This window comes from Micrasema longulum, unplaced genomic scaffold (genome assembly GCF_059751315.1).
Source record: "Micrasema longulum isolate JH-2025_06_02 unplaced genomic scaffold, ASM5975131v1 h1tg000144l, whole genome shotgun sequence".
Lineage (NCBI taxonomy): Eukaryota > Metazoa > Arthropoda > Insecta > Trichoptera > Brachycentridae > Micrasema > Micrasema longulum.
The window spans coordinates 64,630-82,242 of NW_028277350.1; the positions used below are offsets into that span (position 1 = coordinate 64,630).

Consider the following 17,613-nt stretch of genomic DNA (forward strand, 5'->3'; position numbering starts at 1 on the left):
AATAGTAGTTGTGTCTTATTTGCATTGTCTTGACATCACTGGTATTTATAACACTTAGTGTCAATTATTATTTTCACACATGAATTTTTATTTAACGAATATTACCTGAGAGGTTTTCGAAAAAAACACTGAAATTGATATTTTTTTCTATATCTTTGTTTTACGAGCGACTTGATTGGAACTTATTTATAAAAGTTTCGAGGCAGGGCCTACAAAAAACATTTTGCTTAAACGCTAGAAAAACTCTTATGATATTCGGACTGTTTCTAACCAATACAAATGTATTGAAAATAATTTTCGTAGCATTCCCTAGATAACTTACTCTCTCAAGATTTCAAGAGAGCAGTAGTATAATCCGGGTAGTTAGAGAATTTTTTATATTTTTTGTGATATTTTTTTTTTGTTGTTTATTTTAATCAAAAAGTAAATGAACCGCAGCAGAAATTTATTTTTTAATTTACATTTGCTATATTTTTATTACATAATATATCACATTATTTATAGAAACAAAAAAATCATACATAATCATGGCATGTGCGTGGATTCACTAAATTTTGAATGCATTTATGAATATATTTAAAAAAAATTGTAAATTGAAAGTTTTTTTTAAAATATGATAAATGGAAAATAGGAAATAGAAAAAAATGATTTCAGGCGTTGCCTAGTATGCGGGTGAAATAATTCAATTAGATGAATCTCACTCGCATAAATAAAGGTTTCAGCTCTTTAACTTCACAAACATCAACAGATGAAAGAATTGAAGGAATATACATGTTCAAATATAGGCAGAATGGTGAATATTACACAGCGTGTAAAGTGGCCACTTAAACCAGCCATTGATAGGTCATAAGCCCTGTAGATGCCTAGACTTCCATATTACCTTCTCTTAAATGTTCTTCATTTCTGTTGTAATATGTTAATATAAACAGCTCCCCGGGGAGTTGAATCCAGTTCTTGTCTACAACAATTTGGACAAACTCAAAATATTAATGATAGAAGATGTAGAGCTAAAATGATTAAATTAAGGTTAGATAATTTCATTAGGAATATATACGAAAGCAAATAAAAAGTTTCCCTGGAAAAGAAAACATTGACATTTATATTTTTGACCCAGTTCATATATGAATTATTAGAAGAAGAGAGGCTTCAATAATAAATTTCCGTTGGATGATGATTGATTTACAAAATGGAATCTCCAACACTTGATTTCTTGTCTTACTATGGCAGTTTGACTTGTTGAACAACCGTTGACGATTTGCAAGATATTTTAGACATCGGAGACAATTTATCTGTCTGACATTTAAAAGTTTCGCTTCTTGGAATAATTGGATAAAGCAATATGTTTTATTCTAATTTGGCATAATTGTTACTATTATTTTTACTATCATCAAAGGTTTAATATGATTATTATCTGCTCCACCCCATCCAAGTACTCCGTATGATAATGTTGATTGGACAAGTGACAATACCATTTAGGCACTTTAATATATAAGTTAAATATATGTTTGTTTACATATTTACAGCTGTTTTTATTCTTTACAAGGAATGTGCTTATAATAAATTATTGTTGCAGTATTATAAATGAAATCTTCCACCAACTGATCCGTAATGTCAGTCCATAATTCATATTTTTATTTCCATTTTTATTTTTTTATTTCCTGAGCTTGTATGGCAAGTTGTTCAAGACTATCGGTCCTATGAACTCATGAACAGCTGACTTTCCTGTTGAAACTTGTTAACACTAATTCGCACTTACTTTTTTTTTATAATTCACAGCATGTTTTCAAAAACGATTATGAGACAAAAACGGCAGGTATATTTTTGGTTTAATTAAAGGGAGGTTTTTAGAGGTGTGTTGTGATAAAATCTATAAAAAAACGAATTTCACAGTGGGCGTGCTATGGCGTAGGTAGGGGAGAGAAAATAAGGTTTCAGAAACAGTTCAACGTGTTTTGTCTTGCATCCCTTTCCTTAATTTAACACCCTCTACGTAGGGGTATAAAACTAGGGGTAAAAATGTGTGAATTTGAGAGAAAATATAGGCATAGATAAATGTACATAGGAAAAATTAAATCTAATTAAAAACGTACCGAAAAACATTGTGTATTTTTGGAAAAATTATAAAACGGTAAAATAAATGGTCAAAACGTTTTTATTTTCAAAGGTATAAAAATTATAATGATCTTTCCAACGAATTAAAAACTTTTATTTTTAAATAAATTCAAAGAAACATATTTTTTTTATTTGAACTCTAGTAAAAACAGCATTCCTATTTTAATTAGTATTACCGTATTGTTTATTCTGTTTTTCTCATAATTTCACATAATTTATCATTTTTATTCTCATGTATAGTTCATATATTCAAAATTATATAACTTCAAATTACTAAATAATTATATTAGTGTAAGTAACTCTTATAAGAGCTTGTCCCTTATTTGAAAAGTTGTAGTTTTAAGATTAACTAAATAAATAAAAGTAGATTGTAATAGAAAAAAAACAATATGGATCATTTTATGTTACTACATATATCAATTAATGAAAAAAAGAACCTAAATCGATTGTAATCTGAGTCGAATAAAGGAAATCCTGAAAAAGGAAATTGAGAGGAGTTTATTTAGCACGTTTTTCCTATTGTGGTTAATATAGTTATTTATTTATTAGAGTTTTTATAATTTTGAATATACAAGTACACGAGAAAAAAATAGGATATATAAAGAAAAACAGAAAACAATAATACATTCATACTCATTAAAAATGAATGTAGTTTTAACACCGGTTTAAAAAAATTCTTTAGATTTACTTTGAATTTATTTATAGATACGAGTATATTAGTTTTAATAATTTTTAGTTCATTAGGGAGATTATTGTAATTTTTGACACCATTGAAGACAAAGCTATTTAGACCATGACTTGTGTGGAATTCGGGATTTAAATATTATTTTGGTATCTGAGTGACTGCTTCATCTCAAATTATTTTATTTTTTCTTCTTTATAAATTTGTAAAATGGAATTTATTTTATAAATAGTGCCTATTGTATGAAATTTCAATAATTTATTTGAATTTCCGTATTAAATGTTAAGGGTTTCTTTAAAATTTCTTTAATAAATTGACATATGTACCACCTCATCCAACAATACCATATTGTAACAAAGATTGTACAGTTGAGTAATAAGTTATTTTTAAATAATTGATTTAAAAAATATTCCTTGATTAAATAAATATGTATTTACATTTTCTAAAACTTTTAACTAGTTCACTAATATGGTTGAGTTTTAAAATAGTTACTTTTAATCAAAACTTTTTTAATGTTATTTTTTAATACATTTTAGAGAATCTTCCCCATACGAATAGTTTAATTTTTACCGCGCGAAAGACATCATTTTTTATATTCAATTTTACATAGACCAATACATTAAAAAAATGTATGCATCATAAAACCTTTTTATACCATTAAACTTTTTAATTTTAATTTTATTGTCATGTAAAAGCCTTTTGGGCGTATATAGATAATAAATAAATTAATCGATAATATTTAATTATTCCTATGGGCACGCACTTTTGCCGTATTTTTATTACTAACAACACCGCGCAAGACACACCGGAACTGCCCGACGTCGGCCCGATTGAAGCTCGACAGAATATCCGTGTGCCCGGTCTGCTTCGGTTCAGTTAACTTTTGCTCTTTCTCTCTCTTTAACTTACAAATACCCAAATCTTGTAAATTCGTGTCACGGTTAATTCATTCAGTGTTGTACTCAATTTAATCACATTATTGTATATCTTGTATTCATCATATTATCTATTAAATCTCAAAACAATGTAAGTAAATCTTTCATTTAATTTCACGCTACTGCAAAAACTGCAATAAGTCAAGCCAACCATTTCATATTAACAAAAGATTTTACTAAATTCTTATATTTTATACATTTTATTAGAACGAATTAGAAAATTATACAAAACGGGTGTAGAAAAGTGATTGCAAATAAAAAACAGTTATGTAAGGGGTCCCATGGAAAAATAATATTACACGTATTTTGAAAATTATATTTTAGGAAAGCGTCTTGTATGTAAAAATGGCAGATTTTATTTTATTATAAATTTATCTCATATTTCTACATATTTATAACCAGGGAATCTTTACACTATTGCATTTGAAAACTGATATAAAGTGCCCTCTGGTCAAGTTAGTCTACATATAACCTGACTCAGCCTGTTCTCAGTTGGAGAAAGAACATTTAAGGTCGAGTCTATATTTCTATCTATACCTTATCACCTATTTTTACTTTTTTTGACATTTAAAACTAGTATTTTTATTTATTATGACCATATGAATGTTATGCAGAAAGCATCCAGTCCACAATTTTGAGAATATGAGATAATGGCGTTATCGAAATCAGAAAGGTCAATTCTATGTTCTGCTAAAAACGCCAGGGCGCTTTCATACAAAAAATCTAATAATAACCTTTTGAAAATTTCGCGATGTCAAAATGCCATGAAAATGAATGATACTTCCATACATTTAAAGTTTGTACGAGGTTTCATTAAATATTAGACCTGGCTGTTATTAAAATTATTTAATCTCAACCACTCAACTCGGGACATAAATATTATTAACATTTAGAAAATAACACATATTGAGAACAACAAAGAAACAAAGCAAGTTTAGCACCTTTATAACTAAATATTACACAACAATATATACACCGAAAACCTTTTTTAAAACAAGCAAAATAAATAAAACGCTTTTAAGAATAAAAAAAAGTAGTTATTCTACTAAAGGAGATAAGGTCATTAACATCACATGCCATGCAGATGATGCTACCATAGTGATGATGAGAACATCTCCATCTCAGTTAGTAAACATGTAGATGCCTAAGAAATGTCGTATGAACACCTGATTATTGGAAACATAATTCGGATAGACAAAACGTGTGTCAGACCAAATCATGGTGTATACAACAGAGGCGAGGATAGATAGTGGTCAAGACGCTTGACTCACGCACGGAAGGTCCCGGGTTCGATTCCCGGTGAGAACCCAAAAATTGAAATGTGAATTTTCTCAAGCCTGGTTGTTCTGTAATGTAATTCACCACTGTAATTGGGCCTCCTGGCCTGTTGTGGTGCAAAAAAAAATGAAATGAAAAATGAAAAATGAAATTGTAAAATTGTAAATTGTAAATAGAGAGAAAATATAAAATACGAAAAACGTAGTAGAAAAACTCAACAGAAAAACTAAATAGAAAAACCGAATAACTGCTCAGAACGTCAGAGATGAAAGTACTAAAGGCAATCGCAGGGAAACCCAAAAGAGGCAGAATCCAGAGTCAAGTCAGATACCCATTGCATAGTAAATAGATTATGGAGAGATTACGTTAATAATTCCATTAATGGACAGCTCCAAAATCCCCTATACCATTGCTCACGATATCCCGGCCGTTTGCCGTCTGCCCGGAAGACCACCAAGGAGAGAGAAGTACAGCTGAAACTCAAAGTCTCAGGAGTTAGCTTTTAGTAGATACCAAATTAATCGATCTTAACCGAGAAGAAGCAGATTAAACTTATCTGTTTCAATTTACTATGGCTGGCTGCTTTCTGCATAACTACGTTCATATTAAACTACTTTTTTTGACGGCCTCGTGGTGTAACGGTTAGGGCGTTTGCCTACCATGCAAGAGGTCTCGGGTTCGATTCCCGAGATGATTGATGTGAAATATTAGAGTATTTCATAGCCCCTGTACCGGTACCTGAAGCGTAAGACTGATCGTATTACCTTCACGTAACAAAAATGCTCAAGATACGCTGCAATTGGTGTACCGATGCAGTGCCTTAAACACCATTAGGTGCGGAAAGGGAATGATAATGATGAAACTGAAAACAGTCACATTCATTTGAATTATTGCATAGATTATTATTTATTCAAATCGATCTGACAACAGTTATATTACTAATTGGCAATTCTTAATGGAATTCCATTTTAATTATACAATAACTTATATTAAAATATTAGTGCTAAATCCTTCCATTTCTACTTATTTATTCGTTCAATTAGCGCCTTCACCCCCTAACAGGCATTTTCAGATTGGCGGACCAAGCAACTTTAGACTGATTTAGTGGACTTTGAATTTATAACTTATATTTGAATACGAGTTGTTACATAATCGTTTATCAGTTTTAGTGCCAAAATATGGCATTTATTAAAAAAAATAGTAGATTTTATTATTTTTAATAGATTAAGTTTTTCTACTGACATTTCTTGGTGGAACTGCATTCTGACGATTCTGACTAGTCTGACGATGCTGGCCACGACGAAACCCGGTAACTGGTTAAAATTTATAAATAAAAGTGGAATAAAACTATATGCGTATTTTTATTATTAAATACGAAAGCATAAACTTGAACCAGCCAATTACACGACATAAGCTTTGTAAATGCCTAATTTTCCATGTTCCATCTCATTTTTACTGTTTCTCTGTGGCTAAAATGAGTGTGAATACAATTGAATTTCAATAACTCCCCAGGAAGAGGAATCCATCCGTGTCTACAAATATTTGAACATTCTCAAAATACTGTTGGTAAAAAACAGCAATCAAATAAAAATAAGTGCCAATAGTATAATGTTGTTAATTAACAAAATTTAGCAATGGTAAAATTATAAGGAACTCCACTTGGCACAAAAACACATGTACTGAAAGATGATCAATGTTAAAGCTTCACTTTGGTAAAAAAAATATCTCAAATTTTAATTTTATCGATGTGACTTATCTAAATGGATCTTTATAAAAATAAAAAAAAGATGTATCCAGACGAAAGCGACACATTCAACAACGCGAATCGACAGATTTTCATGCTTTCCACGTGCTGTAGTGTTATGGAAATGTTACGGGAAGGTAAGGTTCTGCTTTTTGAAAATCTCCTGAAATGTAGGATCCGTACGGAAAACGAACTTCCCGATTCTTGCAGTTCAATTACGACACATTTTGCTAGTTAATCTAAAGTGTTTGGATTTGTTAAGATCCCCCTTCTGGGTTTTTGCTGCAAAGCATTTATGACATAAGATTTAGTAAAAATATGTATATGACAAGCGTGGTATTGCACTTACCTACTTGCTTTCCTAGAATAAAATGTTATTAATGTCATTTATCTTATTATACATTGTAACGGGTTAGATTTGCTACTCGTCACAGAGAATATTGCAACCAATCTTTATGACTTTGTCTGTGGCGAACGCATCTACGAATGCGGTATTTTCTAAGCTTTCTTCGGTGACACAATGTGAACGAAACGAGTACGATTGTCTGAAAATCGCCTACCTTGAGTGTAAGTGTTTTGAATTTCTTTTATTCATGCAGATCCAATGTCTAGACATCCCATTATTCTTTAATTGAAATCCACAGAGTCCCTTTTCTTATAATTTAACAAAGTATTTATGTTTATTTTATAACCTTTTTTCTATGTGAAAATATTACACGGCCAGCTCCACGTTCTTGAAATCAGATTGATAAGTTGTAATGATTCAGGAATCAAGATTATAATGTATTACATTAAATTTATCATTGCACATTGCAACAAATGGCTTTTGTCGATCGGACAATTGAATGAATCAAGAAACTGTCACTTGGCTGATTTTCGATAACTTTCTGTCGATGAGGTCATGGCTGGGAACGGGAGCATCAATCATTGGACCTGATGATAAACCCAACCAGATGACCAGGACTTCAAATGGACTACTCCAGATTATTGAAGTAATCGTCCAAGACATTATTTAAAATAACAAATTCTACGCGTCGCCATACTTTTGTATCGATGCAAGATCTCGGTCAACTCAATGATTTTTAATATTTTAACAAAGAATAGTTTAATTAGTGTTTTTAATGAACTTAATCAGTAACATTGAACATTTCAACCAACGTTAGTAAAACAAGCGCTTTAAATGATTCTGAAGTCAGGAAGAAACTTAAATTCAAACAAATAAATGTATAAATTCTAGTATAATAAATTCACATGCTGTAAAGAAGGTGTCTTCATTTTAAACATTTTGTCCCTGATGTATTTCATGTAGTAAAAGTTTCGAGCTTAGTGATCTTGTCATACTCTAGCGTTGTAGCCTAGTTGGTGGTGATGGGTTTGTGAATAGAGGATCGCGGGTTTGAGAATGCATTTTCGGATAAACTCGTCAATCAACTCTTAAATTTTTATTTATTGATCGACCAAGAACAAAGTGTTGCAACATATATAAAATTATAACATTAGTATAAAATTAATTTGACTCTCTAACTAGGATTACTGGTAACCTTGTTCTTAGGCAGTAAAAAATACACTTTACGGACCAAAAACATACGTATTTTACATATATCATACAAACGTAAAATTATTTAAAAAAGTGTAAATAACAGAAATCTTTAAAAATCAATCGGAAAAAAAAAACAATTAAGGATCATCAATCTCTCAGACCCGCCGCGACCAATTTTACTAAGAAAAGCTCTCAGTAACTTCTTTAGCTTGAGGCTCGGATAACATTTCCACGGTTCTGGCATTTTATTAGATGTATATTTTTTGTCTATGCTAGAATATTATCTCTCTATAAAAAATGTTTAAACCATCTGTCTGAAACTTTTGAATCTATTATGCTGTACGAGTTTGTGGCTACATTATGTTACAAATCTATTTCTTAATTAAATTTTAGGGTCATTTTAACTAGTACATAAGTGTGATAGAAAACGACAGTCAATTTGTGGTAGAACGGGGATTAAACTTGAGGTATACTTGAGTCCTTAACATTACCAATAGACCACAATCTGTTTTCCGGTTCAAAAATCATTGGATTATTTTATTGTATGTAATAAAAAAAAGGTAGTTAACTTCTGACATCCGAAGCGCACGCGCATTCGGAAGTGAGTATAAAAATTAAATATTCACCGTCCAATTTAATTCTTAACAAGGGATGACTGGGGGTGAGATTCACGGAAGGGTAGAAAGTAGGTAATGCAGAGAGCATTTTTAGATAAAAATCAAGTTACGTGGAACGCAGGAAAAATTTATGTTTTAATGGTACACGGCAAAAACACTCATTGCATTATTTTCGATTTTCGAGATATTAATGCCTTTTTTTCTCTTGAATGATTTCAATAGAATGAAATATTCAAAACGAATACAATGTTGCTCCTTGTCAAATAAACTGTAGGAAAATATATAAAGCTAAAAGAACAACAGTCAAAATCCGATAATTTCTGAAATGAGGCCATGAAAGTCCACGAAGAAGTGAAGAAATTTAAGTTGCCTAGTATGGAAGTGAAATAATTCAATTAGATAAATCTCACCCGCATAAATAATGGTTTCAGCTCTTAAACTTCACAAAAATCAACAGATGTAAGAACCGAAGGAATTGAGATATTTAAATATGGGCAGAATGGTAAATATTACACAGTGTGTAAAGTGGCCACTCAAACCAGTCAATGACAGGCCATAAACCCTGTAGATGCCTAGACTTCTATATTACCTTCTCTCAAATGTTGTTCATCTCTGTTGTATGTTAATATAAATATGCTGGATTTTAAAACAAAAAATTAATATCCTTATTATGCGAAGAATAGTTACACGAATGAAAGTAATACCACAATAATTTTGTTTTTCTGTACAAGGAGAGATTTAAAATTATTATCATAATTATGTCTCATTTAAAAAGAAAAAAATCGAGCTATTGTTTTTTGTGTTTACTAGATTTTTTGTGATAATTTCCTGTTTTTTTCATATGTATTAGAAACACGCCGATAAACATATCTTTATTTTATAAATAAAAGACGAGTGATACTATAATCCACAAATTTGGAATATCCAGCTGGATCGAGGCTGTGAAAGTGAAGTGATGTTTCGAAAAATCGGGTTTTAGTCCTGTTGTTAGTGTCTCGGACTCACGGACCAATGGTCCGTGGTTCGAATCCCACTCCACTCCAACTCTATTTCCATTTTCTAATAGTGAGTTATTTACAACTCGTTGAAAATGGCCCCAAAAATTAAATATTTGGGTAAATCATAAAAACGCAAATATTTCTTTAAAAAAAAAAAAAACTTATAACCCATTTGTTCTCTCAATTATTTGAATAAATCCGTAGCAGGTGACAGCAAAATAAATTGTTTTAATTAAATTACAAATTTAAAAGATTCAATTAAATTTATTTATCTTTAGAATCGCTATGTAAAGCGCCCTTAAGGTATTATATTACAAAAATGGCGCTTTATAATTTATCTATAATGATAATTATAATAAAACAAAAGTTAATCATTACATATTTGGGTTACTAAGTTACATTTTTTTTTCAAACCTGAATTATAAAGCCTTTATATAACCTTTTTAAGATGAAATATAAAAGAATGTTAATGTCGCATTTTTCGCACACACGTCATTGTTTTACGTCACGACAAAATATGAAAGCACATTATTTAAAATGATAATTCTAGAATATTCTTCAGCCGTTTTGAAGTAAGACCAAGTCATTTAATTTGGCAACCCGAAGAAGGGAGATGCTTGTAATCCTCGCAAGGACTAAACAGGATTTAAGGAAGGATCCTGCGAATTGTAACTTTTGTCATTCGGGACACACAACAAGTGATTTCCGGGATCAAATTCACTACATCGGTTTTATGACGCGCTTTTGGGGTTAACTTTACCTGCAGTCAATTTACTTCTTTTCTTATATATTATGTGTCATTATATTTACAGTGGATTTTTGTAATTGGCTTTAGTATTGTTAAGATTTTTCTAATTATCTTGTTTATGTAATAGCTGTAAAAATCCCAAATAAAATGAAATAAATAAATAAATAAATACAATATGAAACAACGTTTTGAGAAAGTACAAATGTTTATAAACAAAATGGATTTAGCCTCAGCGGAATTTCTATGACTTGAACATATGTTGACGTGGAAACTTCGTATCCGGCCGGATGAAGAATACAATTATGTGCGTGAAATAAAACCAGAATCCTGGACGAACGGTTTTTGACTCGATGGCTGCTTTCAGGTTGAAATCCCGAAAAAAGAAAACAAGTGGAGGTAACTCCACTTCGTAATGTAGTGGTTGGTGCATTTACCTACCATAATTGAGGTTTCGGGTTGAATTCCGGGAAGGTGGACATAAAATATTGATTTCAAACGTGGTTTTACTCTGCAATATTTCTTTGTCTATGAACTGGCATCTGAAGTGTAACACTGATCACCTTATCTTCACGTAGCAGATTATCAATATGCACTACATTTTGTGTACCAATACAGTGCCCGATGCATCACATGGAATAACCCACTAAGCATCTACTTTGGAGGCTTTTCTGCAGTTGAAAAGGGAGGATTTGAAAGAAATTTATGAAAAATATACCACAACATCCAGATCAATTTAAAAAAAAAACTTGCAACTGTGGGGAATCGAACCCGCGACGCCAGTTTCACAGTTGGCCGTTCTACCAACTACGCCACGGGGCCTAATAAAGAGCACTGTATGACTTTACCGAAAGAGGTTGTTATATTTGGGACCATATAGCAGTGGCTAACGGTGACTTTTTTATGGGTAAGCTATTTTTTTTTTCATAATTTGTACCTGCCTGTACATATAAGTAATAAAGCATATATTTGGTTTCTTTTTTTATGGTTTTGTGTGAATACAACATCATCCTTCTGCTTCAGATGCTGACAACAGAAGTTGGAATATCTAGTTGTTTTCAATAAAAATAAGTATTTACAATGATACATCAATTAAATTTAAACATCAATTAGGAACTTTGCTATATATGTTGGTATGTTTTCCAATATTTTAACACAATAGATATATACAAAAGTTTTTTAAAAAAACAATGACATTCATTAGATAAATTCCCAATAATATTACAAAAATAATGTTAACACCGAGCATCGCCACGCGACCGCCACCGGCACCACCCGCTCCGATTCCTTCTAAAAATTAATATTGCCAAAAATGGTCTCACGCACCGAGCGGAGGGGCGGGCGCAAGAACTGGTGTTATATTATGTCAACTGTAAACTACCAAAGGAAAACGGTTCTCAGGAAAAAATGTTCAATATGCTATTTTTCAAATAGAGAAGCTTAAAAAATTATCAGTAATCTGCAAGCTTACTTAAGGATTAAAAAAAAGAACTGGGTTTTAAGATGTTAAAATACAGTATACATTTTGTATGAAGAAATAAGCTGAAGTAGTCAGTCAGTTTTTTCCCCCCACTGGAAACGGGCTGGGCGCTTATATAAGTTTAATTTTTTTTTGAGGAAGATATGAACGGTGACGTTAGTTTATAATAAATATAGGCGGCCTCCGTGGTGTAGCGGTGAAGACGCTTAACTCACGCACGTAAGGTTCTGGGTTCGCTTCCCGACGAGAACACTAAAATTAAATGTTATTTTTCTCAAGCCTGGGTGTTCTGTGCTGTAATTCACCACTGTTATTGGGCTTCCTGGCCTGTTGTGATGTAAAAAATAAATACAATAAATACAAATACAACTAATTATTTTATTTATTTTCCCGTATTCAAAAATACCATAAAACACTATTATCGATAGTCAAATGTGAAATCAAACCAAATCGCGGGACGTCCAATCGTGACGTAAGTCCATCATCCTTTATTTTTTAAAGCAGAACGCTCCGAAATCGGTTTTCCAACATGTTTTTATTATTATTATTATTGAATAGGTCCCACAATTCAATTCCTTGAATCCTCTTTTCCTACCACGTGAAATCACGTATAATTATATTTATTTTTACGCCTATATTACCGGATATCGTATTGTTCATTTGAAGACAGGAGTCATGCCTCATTGCATTTAGCAATTACTACCTCAAAAGAATCTTCAATAAACAAATGTCTCATTCTCAGCCCATGATGATGGAATGTTCTTGAAGATGTGAGATGGCGAATATTTGGAAGGCATTTCCGTGACACAACTTCTCCGGAAAAATATTGCTGATCTTCATGGTATTCTTGCGGATGGCGTAGCGTGTTCACCTTCAAAATTCAGAAAATAACATTAAACTCTACAGTTTGATTTCACTGTGTCGTAATGGTATTTTAAGCTAAAATGTTAAGTTCAGTGGAAGAATCTCGTCATTAAATTTTAAATTCCATTCACTTGCACGCATCCTTGCATCTGTATGAGAAAAATAGAAATTCGGTTTTGCAAAAGTTGCATAATACAGAATTATAATAGATTTTCTTTATGAAGTTGAGATATTTTGTTTTAATAATTATTTGATGCGATTTTCATGTATTTCTTCCAATAGTAAAATTATATTTTTTTGTAATATTTTATTAGTTATAATTCTACGAATTTTATTGAAATCATTAATTATAGGCGAAACGCAAGCAAGGCTAATATTTTTCAGAAGGTAGTATTATTTTACAAACTGTAGATAAAACTTATATTGTGCAATAGACTTGTGTCGTTTGGGTCTAAATTTTTATTTTTAGGCTGAAGACAATTGATTATTTTTATGGTTTTAACTTCTGCTCTACAAAATGATTTCATTTCACAAATTATCGAATGCTTGTAAATAGGATCTTGCAAATCTTAATAAAAATTTGATCTAAAAGAAGTGTTTTTCTGAATTATAGATGAATAAATGTTTTTTAGATTTCACTGGGTATCACATAGAATATAAACGTTATTTACCAAATAGAAATCTTTTATTTCATCAAATCCCGTAGGTCATGCAATTTATAATGATTGCGTATCTTAAGCTAGGGTTTCCTAAGACAGCGGTGCCCGTATTTTAACGGCCGTAGTGAACGGTGATGCAGTGGACAGCCGTCGCAACGGTGACTAGAGTGTGGTTTCCTAGGAAAACGGTGTTATCAACACTCTTTAACACCGTTTCCCTAGGAAACCACTCTCTAGTCGACGTTACGACGGCTGTCCACTGCATCACCGTTCACTACGGCCGTTAAAATACGGGCACCGCTCTCCTAGGAAACCCTAGCTTTAGCTATCTATTCAAGTGTATCGTTTAGAGCAGTGATTCCCAAAGTGGTCTATATTGACCCCCAGGGGTCTATGACAACCTGCAAGGGGTCTACGTCAACGAAAAAAAAAATGGGGGTCCAAGAAATGAAAATGGGGGTCCACGATAGTGGATCTCAACATACACTGATAGTACCTATTTACTTACATTATACTATCGTATAATATAAAGACATGTACATTATTTATAAAAGTACCAATGCAGTAAAACAAATATTATATACGTTTATAAAATTGTGTCAGTTGAGGATGTAGGCAATATAGCGGGGAAAATTTTAATTTCCTTTCCATCATCATACCTAGTGGAAAGGGGGTTCAGAGCTGTTACCAATCTCCTAACGAAAAAAAGAAACAGACTGGACATCATTGGCTGAGGAGATTTAAGATTAAACCTGACAAAAATGACGCTAAATGTTGATAATTTATTATTAAAGCATCAGGTTCATCCTTCCCACTAAAAACATTTACTTATTGCTTAGTTTATTTTATGTTACGTTTATTTTATATAACAGATACAAAATTTTATTTTTAGTAGTTTTAATTTAAATTCAATTGATAAATGTATGAAGCTTAACATTTGTTTTAACTTTAAGTTTTTAACACTAAACTTCACTACAGTCAGAAATTTATGAAAAATCAATATCAGGTAAGTAGGGGGTCTACCAAAAACCGAAAAACATGGCAAGGGGTCTGCGACACAAAAAAGTTTGGGAATCTCTGGTTTAGAGTGTTAAATTGAGTAAATCTTTTTTGAACTTGCCTACTCCTAGGCAACATTTCTTATTAGTGAGGTCTTATTTACTCTTGATTTGTGTTAGGCCGTTGAACACAAAGTAGGAATCAGCCGTCTAGTATTCTCTTGTATTTTATTTATTTATTTTTTTCTTTCCAGACTCACAAACTTAGTATTATATTTTTTTATTTTATTTTAGTCCATCCATTAGAAGACATATTTTGATTATCTGGGACCAATTTGGTATTTGTGGGTATTCTCATAGAAGCGAACCCTTATAGTTTATTCTTACTCATCTGGCCGTCTATACTGGTTGTTTTACTAAAGCTGGCGAGTTCGCAAAACTCACACAAACGCATTTAAAATGTACGGGATGTTGATTTAAAAAAATTTATATTAAATTTTAACCAAATGAGGTATCTTTATTGTTTATCAATAAGTGTGTATCTATATTTTCTCCAATATAGTTTGTACTGTGCATTTTAGTTTACTCTATAAATTATTATTATAATGAACACAAAGTATTAAATAAAAAACATGCTTGTTTAAAAATAAATAAATGTATTACATTTTCTTAAATTATCGTTTTTTTTTCGCTCTAATCCAAAAGATATTTTTTGAAACAAATAATATATTAACAAAATTTTTTAAATCAATATTCTGTACATAAAAAAATGTTTTTGTGCAAGTTTTGCGAAAGCGCCAGCACTAGACAATCGACTTCATGATTTAATTAAATGAAAATATATATTTATAAACCAGTGCTTTTAATCCATAGCTTAGTACAAATTATGATATTTTTACTATTAGGAGCCGCAGCAAAATTCAGACGAACGCAGAAGCATCCATTGTATATTTTATTACCATATCATTAGCAATTAACAAAGCAATAGTTGGCTATGTCACACTCATAAGCGCGTCCGAGCGCGAGAGAGACATAGATTATTTTCATAATGCGTATGCCGTGCGATGTCATACTATGAGCTTTTTTTACAGATACTACACAATGCGTTTTTGTATTGTATTGCGAACGCGCTAGCTTTAAAAATCCACCAGTACCATGTAGGTGATCTTATGAGCATCTATATGCGTAGAGAAGGCCAGCTTGTGTGTTACAATATTTAGCCTTTGTGATACTAGGTGGGACATATACATCATGAAATCAAAAAAAAAATAGTATTACGTTTTTCGAGAATTATGAATGTACATAATGATATTGTTTTGAAACTACAACACTAAGATTTTTATTCACACAGCGATTTGGTCATTTTATAAGTTAAACATTACATTGCAGCAAGTACTGGAAGGAGTCGTTGCATGAATGCACCCTTAGTAATTCACTGAAGGCATGTTATTGTAGCAAAATGACAACAGATCGGGGTGAATAATCTACCCTTGTTACTAAAAAGACAGCACATCCCTATGGACCATATGATAGCATAAAAAGCGTGAAATCGTAAGTGCTGATTTGTGTTATGCATTTTATGCACTTAGGGTTTGTTATCATGTTAGATTAATTATTCGGAATAATCTTTATCTGACTATTTATAAAACCTAATTCTCGAATAATCTTAGGCACTGCATTGCAGTTGGATACATAATAATATATTTTGAGTATGTCAAAATATTTGTGGACAAGTGCCTACTGAGTAAGTTCAATAAACATAAAAATATTTGCAAATTGGTATGGTAATCAGTACGACCAAATATTTGACATTTTTAATACGAATTCTTTAAATCGAAGTTGTTTAGAAAAGTAACACATTTGATTTTGGTTGTTATTATTAAAATACCTAGTCTCTTTTGATAAAAAATATTGCTTAAACAAAATATAATCATGATGGTTTCATATATTTTTTTATCGTTAGAATTAAGCCCATAATTGTGAAAATAACTAACGTTTTAAAGGTCAAGTAAATTCATCGCTTAAACAATATTATACATATTAAATTTCTCTAATCAGTTTAATCCAAAAACCTTTCCCCCTGGTTTTGTATGTACAAAAGATCCATGTTGGTTAAAATGATCAAAACAGTTTATTGAAAAAATTAGGAAAAAAGCTCATTAAATTAATACTTGAATATAAAAGTTTAACCATTATGTTGGTTGGTTCATTTCATATGCAATGTTAATTTCATACCAACTAGTAATTTATTATTTTTAACACTCCTTATTACCATTTATTTTTAAACCTAAGCTTCGTTTTTATAACTGTTGTATGTATTTTTTTAAAATTGATGTTATGTATTTTTTTTATCTTTATTTTCGACTTCGTCAACTTTTTTTTTTCTAATCTTATAATTATTTATATTAAGATTATATATAAACTGCATGTTTTCTTATATTGCGATTCAAATTTTCGTAACATTATTTTGAAAAAAGGTTCTTTATCACGCAAATAAATATCAATATTTTTGTTTCATGGTCATCATCATAATACTTATTATTTATATAAAATATCAATATTAAATTCGTAAATATAAAATAAAAAATAATAACTCCCCAGTTATTCGCATGCAGCGGCTTAAAAATCAATGCAAATATGATATAAAATTATTTAATATCTCGCCGTTGAAGATCAAGTCCTGTGTCCTGGAAAATAATAGATTACGAATTTAATGAATAATTATATTTTTACTTTCGTGTTTTTTGTCGGCCTCGTGGTTTAATGTTAAGCGCATTTGCCTATCATGCAAGAGGTCTCGGGTTAGATTCCCGACAGGGTTAATATGAAATATTTATTCAATAGGGTGTTTTCACTCTAAAATATTTCATAGTCCCTGGGCTAGTACCTGAGGCGTAAGACTGATCATCTTACCTTTATGAATCAAAAATAATCAAGATACGCTGCGATTGGTGTACCAAT

At 31.2% G+C, this 17,613-nt stretch overlaps 1 protein-coding gene and 1 long non-coding RNA gene across 2 annotated transcripts in view; one reads left to right on the plus strand and one right to left on the minus strand.

The window, feature by feature from the left end:
- LOC148284161 (homeobox protein orthopedia-like) overlaps positions 1-17,613 on the minus strand; it is a 61,481-nt gene that overhangs the window by 8,475 nt on the left and 35,393 nt on the right. The gene's annotated exons all lie outside the window — the stretch shown is intronic.
- LOC148284162 (uncharacterized) lies at positions 7,221-8,012 on the plus strand. The gene is made up of 2 exons (XR_015825391.1): positions 7,221-7,318; positions 7,476-8,012. It is a non-coding gene; the product is annotated as an uncharacterized LOC148284162 (long non-coding RNA).